Raw genomic sequence first — 8675 nt, 5'->3', positions numbered from 1 at the left:
TTTCATCCTTCACTTCTCTGTATAAATTTGGAATTGCGGTTTTGGAAATGTACGTTTACCCTGGCAATTCATATTGCTTGTCAAAGTTGTAGAGCATTTCTTTAAATGCTGGTTTCTCCACAGTATTAAAAGGCTGCATTTCCTTAGCAATGTATCTCGTGACACTGTCGGTCAGTGTGCGCCATTTCATACTGTCGCGTTTATATTTTGTTACCCGTTCGAAGGCCTGCGCTATTGTCACCTGACTGGAAGTATGAGCGGCTGTGGATGACTTCAAAACTTCGGCGAACTCTTTTGGGTGATGTGCTTTCAGGTGATTCCTAAGATTTGTGGTGTTGGCAGCTTTCGCTGGTATTTCTCTCCTACAAATTCGACACACTGCCGTGTCAACGTCTTTTGGCTGTCCTTTATCATCGGGTGTAAAACCAAAATGTGCCCAGATCGGCGCTGTCGTTTTCTGCTTTGAAACTAAATCCATCTTTGTTAAATAACTGGGCTGCTCTAACTCAAAATGATGGAGAAATCAACAGGGCAATATCATTTGAATGTAATGCTCGTAATTGCTCAGCGTAATGAGTTCAGAGGGAGACCGGTAGAAGTAGAGTGCTGCAGGTACTACAGCGCCCCCTTGTGTCTTCTAATAGTGGGCAATAATAACGATCATCTGTAATGACCGCGATTAGACCAATTAATCGCGATCAAACGATTATTTAATAATCATGACAGGTCTAACTTCAATTCTAAAAAAGGTTTGGACAAGCAGGAACATTTACTGTAGAGATCTATGCAAGGCAAGAGTACATGGACTCTATTGTGTAACGTTAGTAAAGTGGTGAGGGAGCAAGTGCGAGTTAATGATAAATTTATTGAACAATAAAACAAACACTGAACATGAAGACAGGAGAACGAGATATCTTGCAGGTCTGGTATAATCCGGGAAGAGACAAAGCTCTTGGGTGATCCAGGGTGCGGTGGTGAGTTGGCAGCAGGAGAGCGTGACACAGGGTTCCGAAGACAGGACAATCCAATGACGAGAAGAACATAAACAGGAACGTGAGAAAACAGGAAGTAACACTAGAATTGACAAACAACGCTCTGACAAACACAAGACGAAAGACAGGGCAATATATAGGGAAAGGGTAATGAGTAGCAGCTGGTGATCATGAACAATTAGCGGAGATGCCCACATGAAATAATCAGTGCTGACGCAATACACACACTCACTCCACCCACATAGTGCAAAACCTGAGGCCACCTGAGGCCTGAGGCCACGGCTGCTGTCCCGAGCCTCCGCAGTAGAGACACAGTCCTTGGGACCTCCGCCTCTCTTTATCCTCCCGGGACAGTCGAGCTCTACCCACCTGCATGGGTTCGTGATCGATGACGGGACCGACCATGTTCTCTCGACTTGAGTTACCCACTCTCCGGGATGCGGAGAAGGCGTGCTGCGCCCCCAGGCAGTTAATCCGAGCGTCCACGCGGAGCGCCAAGTCGATGAGCCCGTTGAGACTGGTTGGCAACTCGAGGAGGTAGATCTCCTTGTGAACACGGTAGGCGAGGCTGTAGGGAAAAGTTCGTGGAACACTTGGTTAGGAATGTTCTGCAAAAATCTGGCTCACCAGAGTAACTCTCCGGCAATGGAAGACGAGGTTCGGGTCGGTAGTGGGCTTTGGGGATGTCCTGGGGAACGGGCAGTGCGGGGGGCGCAGCGGGTGAGGTCAGCTGATGGATTTGCTGGGTGAGCTTAGACACCTGTGTCACAAGTGCTCGGACAGCGTGTCCGGTGTTGACTATGCTCTCCTGCTGCTGATCCATACGGCTGACACTGTGATGAATAAAGTCTGTGAGAGAAGTGGTACTCAATGCTTCAATGTTGGGTCAGAGCATTCTGTAACGGTAGTAAAGAGGTGAGGAAGCAAGTGCGAGTTAATGATAAATTTATTGAACAATAAAACAAACACTGAACACGAAGACAGGAGAACGAGTGATCTTGCAGGTCTGGTATAATCCAGGAAGAGACAAATCTCACGGGTGATCCAGGGTGCGGTGGTGAGTTGGCAGCAGGAGAGCGTGACACAGAAACTGCGGGGGAAGAGCCGTTAAGGTGAGTGGTAAAGTCCGTGGATGAAGAGGAGTGGATGGGTTTCCGAAGACAAGACAATCCAACGATGAGAAGAACATAAGCAGGAACGTGAGAAAACAGGAAGTAACACTAGAATTGACAAACAACGCTCTGACAAACATAAGACAAAAGACAGGGCAATATGTAGGGAAAGGGTAATGAGTAGCAGCTGGTGATCATGAACAATTAGCGGAGACGCCCACATGCAACAATCAGTGCTGATGCAAGACACACACTCAATCCACCCACATAGTGCAAAACCCGAGGCCACAGTTAACCAACCGTGACACTTTGTAAAATTAGAATGATATAGTTACTTACCGGTTTTCCCTCTGAAATATACGGATAATTGAAGCCACTGTGGATCTGTTTATATTGGGCTGAACTCTCTGGCCAGCTTCTCTCAGTGAGAGACCATGATTTATGACATGGTCAATAAGTGTGGCTCTGATTTCATTTGAAACACGCGTGTACCCTACCCTCATTCTACCTTTCCTCCCTCCTCTTACACCTTGGCCTCCTCTTCCTCTTTGCCCTCCTCTTCCTCCATGTCCACCTCTTCTTTTATTTTCTCTTTTTTTTTTTTCTTATAACTTCTTCTGTTTCCACTGCTCATACTTATTTATTTGTCTTACTGTATCTTCTCATTTGTCTTCTTTGTTCTTCTTCTCTTCCCCCTTTGTAGTTGTTGAAATTACATAAGACAGCTGTGTGAACAATTAGGAAATTGGCTTTTTCTGTGTTGAGTGGATTACTAACTCATCAGATAACAATTTGGCGTTAATTGAAGACACAAGGTGTGCAACTGACTATTTTACAATTCACAGAGTTTCGTTTGTTGTGTTTTGAAAATTGTACAAAAATGCTTATGATCTTTGTGAAGAACAATGAAAAAGTTACAAATGTTTTTCCTGATATATTAAAGATTTGGTTGGCTGTATGAACAGCTGTGATAAAATAAGGGATTTGTGTGCACAGTGTTTTGAGAAAATTATGCTTTTGATTTGTTATTTGTATGAAATGAAAGAGAATTTACTATGTGTTTAGGACAATTACAAAGTGTACTGGTCACTGTGGTAACTGTTTTGAGAGCTGTTACCTGAGTTTGGAGAAATGTACCAAATCGATTGAGAAAAACTGTAATTGTGTCATTATGCTCAGGTGTATCTCGTCAATTACCCTCATTACGTTCATTCCCCTTATTGCATTCTGTTCAGTGTTTGGTTGTCCAGTCTCGTCGATGTGTACATGTTTCTGCCTTCTCCCTATGGTTTACCCCATGTGGATTATTAAAGACTTTGTATCATCATCTTCCTCGCTACGTGCTTCTCTCTAGCATCACACCGTGATAGAAGACCGGACCTTATAAAAGTAAAGCAGCGTGTTTCCCCACGTTTTGATTTTCCTTTTTGCAGTTTTATTTTTATTTTATGGATGATCCTGCCGTCTTCCTCCTCCTGCTGGAGCAGAGGAGACTTTCCCTCGAAGATCATATGACACTATTCGTGGAAATCGCCAACCATACCCACTACCCAGAGTACTGCCTCTGCACTTTCTACAAAACCAGCCTGAACCTGTGCAGAGCGTGGTTGTCCGAGCATGGTCCTCGGGGGAATTTCGCCGCCTTTGTGGACTTGGTGCTGTTGTCCTGTGGATCACCTCTGACTGTGTACATCACTGATGACACCAGCCCCACTCTGGACCCAGAGCCCTGCCCACCATCTCCCCGCTGCACAGAGCCGAAGCCTGAGCCCACCACTGACAGAGAGCCAGAGTCCGCCGCAACCGATGAGCCATTGCCATGGACGGTGACAGAGCTGAGGATCGCCGCAGAGCCAGAAGCCACAACGTCAGACCAGGTGCAAGAGCAGGCAACAGAGCTCGCCATGGTGGAAAGTGTCCGACTTCAGCCTTTGAGTCCCAGACTCTGCTTCGGCCCTTCGACCCAGCAGTTCCACCATGGCTCCTAGCTCACTCCTCTCCACCGTGGCCCATCAGTCAACCAGCTCCGCCAGGCTCCCTCGTTCCTCCGCCTTGGTTTGTCGTCGAACATCACATTCCCCAAAATTGCCGGTTAATTGTGTCATTATGTTCAGGTGTGTCTTGTCAATTACCCTCTTTAAATTCCCCTTATAACTTGCATTCTGTTCAGTGTTTGGTTGTCTGGTCTCGTCGATGTGTACGTGTGTTTCTGTCTTCTCCCTATGGTTTAACCCTATGTGGATTATTAAAGACTTTGTATCATCATCTTCCTTGTTACGTGCTTCTCTGCCGTATCACACCATGACAACAATAGAGAATCTGTTAATCTCACAAATTGCCAGGATTGTTTCATACTGAGCAAGTTTTGTGAACTCAGTTTTGCTCTAATGTGTCAGTCTAAAGATAGCTCAAGTTAATCTAAGATGATAGGATCTAAGATAATAAATCTAATTTCCAAATCCCACTTGTCCCTTTATTTTCTGTCTTTTATCACTCCACCTTTCTTCTTAAATGCAGCAATAAAAAGAAGTGGTAATATCTAGCCCACTTTTGGCATACCCCAGTAATCTTAAAGTAAAACACACATTAGGGCAACTCTAAAGAGACATTTTAATTGCTGCAGATGTGGTTACCAAGGAGAAAGGGCACTGGAGATCAAACAAACCCTTCCAGAGGGAGAATTTGTTTCTATCTGTGAAGACATCAGACAAACCGTGGGGCTCTATACATGTCAAAGAGAGTGTGCGGACACAGAAATGTGGAGAGACAGAAACAAGGCATAAAGGAATGCATTCAAGGTTAATGCATCTTCATAACAATTCACTCTGTATTTGAACTACTGCATGATAAACTCAACCTTTCTTGCACTGTGTATTTCTCTAAACATCTGTATATATATATTTAATCATCCTACCCTTCTCTTGGCAGGGCAAATAGTTTTAAAAAAAAATACAACCCGAATTCCGGAAAAGTTGGGACGTTTTTTAAATTTTAATAAAATGAAAACTAAAGGAATTTCAAATCACATGAGCCAATATTTTATTCACAATAGAACATAGATAACGTAGCAAATGTTTAAACTGAGAAATTTTACACTTTTATCCACTTAATTAGCTCATTTAAAATTTAATGCCTGCTACAGGTCTCAAAAAAGTTGGCACGGGGGCAACAAATGGCTAAAAAAGCAAGCAGTTTTGAAAAGATTCAGCTGGGAGAACATCTAGTGATTAATTAAGTTAATTGATATCAGGTCTGTAACATGATTAGCTATAAAAGCTTTGTCTTAGAGAAGCAGAGTCTCTCAGAAGTAAAGATGGGCAGAGGCTCTCCAATCTGTGAAAGACTGCGTAAAAAAATTGTGGAAAACTTTAAAAACAATGTTCCTCAACGTCAAATTGCAAAGGCTTTGCAAATCTCATCATCTACAGTGCATAACATCATCAAAAGATTCAGAGAAACTGGAGAAATCTCTGTGCGTAAGGGACAAGGCCGGAGACCTTTATTGGATGCCCGTGGTCTTCGGGCTCTCAGACGACACTGCATCACTCATCGGCATGATTGTGTCAATGACATTACTAAATGGGCCCAGGAATACTTTCAGAAACCACTGTCGGTAAACACAATCCGCCGTGCCATCAGCAGATGCCAACTAAAGCTCTATCATGCAAAAAGGAAGCCATATGTGAACATGGTCCAGAAGCGCCGTCGTGTCCTGTGGGCCAAGGCTCATTTAAAATGGACTATTTCAAAGTGGAATAGTGTTTTATGGTCAGACGAGTCCAAATTTGACATTCTTGTTGGAAATCACGGACGCCGTGTCCTCCGGGCTAAAGAGGAGGGAGACCTTCCAGCATGTTATCAGCGTTCAGTTCAAAAGCCAGCATCTCTGATGGTATGAGGGTGCATAAGTGCATACGGTATGGGCAGCTTGCATGTTTTGGAAGGCTCTGTGAATGCTGAAAGGTATATAAAGGTTTTAGAGCAACATATGCTTCCCTCCAAACAACGTCTATTTCAGGGAAGGCCTTGTTTATTTCAGCAGGTCAATCCAAAACCACATACTGCAGCTATAACAACAGCATGGCTTCGTCGTAGAAGAGTCCGGGTGCTAACCTGGCCTGCCTGCAGTCCAGATCTTTCACCTATAGCGAACATTTGGCGCATCATTAAACGAAAAATAAGTCAAAGACGACCACGAACTCTTCAGCAGCTGGAAATCTATATAAGGCAAGAATGGGACCAAATTCCAACAGCCAAACTCCAGCAACTCATAGCCTCAATGCCCAGACGTCTTCAAACTGTTTTGAAAAGAAAAGGAGATGCTACACCATGGTAAACATGCCCCGTCCCAACTATTTTGAGACCTGTAGCAGAAATCAAAATTGAAATGAGCTCATTTTGTGCATAAAATTGTAAACTTTCTCAGTTTAAACATTTGCTATGTTATCTATGTTCTATTGTGAATAAAATATTGGCTCATGTGATTTGAAAGTCTTTTAGTTTTAATTTTATTAAAATTTAAAAAACGTCCCAACTTTTCCGGAATTCGGGTTGTATAAAAAATAAAATTTAACTGTATTTATTTTTTTATCTATCCCTCTTGAATTAAACAGGTGAATGCACATGCATGCACAATGAAAAGCTCATTCATATTCAGAAAGTACACAATAAATACAATATAAATTTTAAAAGGATGCCACCTCCCTTCTTGGCCTTGCTGTTTATCCAGTGTTAAGGTCAAATTCAGTAAATCTGTTTTTCTATTAAACATAAAACATCACATAAAAAAATCTTTAAATACACAAAAATTACTTAAGCAGTGGTACATAACCTTTTCCTATCTGTCACCATCTCTATTTGAAACATAAAAATGCATGTTACTTGCAGAGGTTTTTTTTTTACGTTGGTTGTGCTTCATAGCATTGATAATGTGTGTTGACAAAACTGTGATCAACAGATCAACGCATCTGTCATTGTACATCCACATACAGTGGAGATCAAAATTAGAGAACAATTTATGAACATTTGATTGTTTCAGAAATAATGTAATCTTTTATCATTCAAAATTTGAAGGAATTTTAGTTGTGGCTATACCATGCTATTAGAACAGTGTTTTACAAAATAACCAAGGCACTTTGACAAAAAACCTTTATTTTGTGGAAAACACTGTGATGAAAATCAGAGAACAGCAATGATTGTAGCATGAAGAAAGAATACAACAAAAATTTCTGAAGGCTACAGCAGTAAAAATATTAGCAGGAAGTGAAGAGGCCCTTGCTTTGCACGTCTGCAGCTATAGTCAAGTCAAGTCACCTTTATTTATATAGCGCTTTAAACAAAATACATTGCGTCAAAGCAACTGAACAACATTCATTAGGAAAACAGTGTGTCAATAATGCAAAATGATAGTTAAAGGCAGTTCATCATTGAATTCAGTGATGTCATTGCTGTTCAGTTAAATAGTGTCTGTGCATTTATTTGCAATCAAGTCAACGATATCGCTGTAGATGAAGTGACTCCAACTAAGCAAGCCAGAGGCGACAGCAGCAAGGAACCGAAACTCCATCGGTGATGCAGCAAAACTATATCCAGGCTGCAGCAAAGTCAGATTGTGCAGAAGAATCATCTGTTTCTGTGGTCTTGTCCTGGTGGTCATTTGAGACAAGGTCTTTACAGGGGATCTGTATCTGGGGCTCTAGTTGTCCTGGTCTACGCTGTCTTTCAGGGCAGTAGAGGTCCTTTCTAGGTGCTGATCCACCATCTGGTCTGGATACGTACTGGATCCGGGTGACTGCAGTGACCCTCTGATCTGGATACAGACTGGATCTGGTGGCTACGGTGACCTCGGAATAAGAGAGAAACCGACAAATATTAGCGTAGATGCCATTCTTCTAATGATGTAGCAAGTACTTAGGGTGTTATGGGAAGTGTTCCCGGTTCCGGTCTACCTAATTAATGCAGCCTAAAAATCCTTTAACGGATTTGGATATTAAAAGCATATTAGTATGTTATGTGTAAGCCAGGTTAAAGAGATGGGTCTTTAATCTAGATCAGTGGCTCCCAACCTTTTTCAGCTCGCGGCCCACACAACCAAACACATATGTTTGCGCGGCCCACTGCAAAAACAAATAACTGAACCCGCTATTGTTGGGTTCATAACTTAGTGCTCAGAAGCTAGATTGTTAACTGTCTTTATTGAATGAACTAGGGCTGTGCGATATGAAAAAAAAAAACCTATCGCGATTTCTTGATCAATTTTGCGATTTTGATTTTAATCACAATTTTGACGCACACAGATATGCTTTACAGGCATAAATGCATTCAGGATGTATTTGAAACATATTTCCAAAAGAAAACCATTAGAGCTTTATCAAAAAGTTGTAACGTCTCTAGAACAGACATAAGTCAAAATAATCACTATAGTAGCCTAAAGGTGTAACAACATTTCTAGACTTATGGCAAAAAAATAAATAAATTATAAATAAATAAATCCCGTGTCCAGGGACGCACGCAGATTTCCTTTGCTCTGTCACAAAACCAGACGTGCTGGCTCAGAAACACGCATAAAAAG

The sequence above is a fragment of the Carassius carassius genome, chromosome 7 (genome assembly GCF_963082965.1).
Source record: "Carassius carassius chromosome 7, fCarCar2.1, whole genome shotgun sequence".
Classification (NCBI taxonomy): domain Eukaryota; kingdom Metazoa; phylum Chordata; class Actinopteri; order Cypriniformes; family Cyprinidae; genus Carassius; species Carassius carassius.
Note: the sequence above shows the minus strand (reverse complement) of the source record.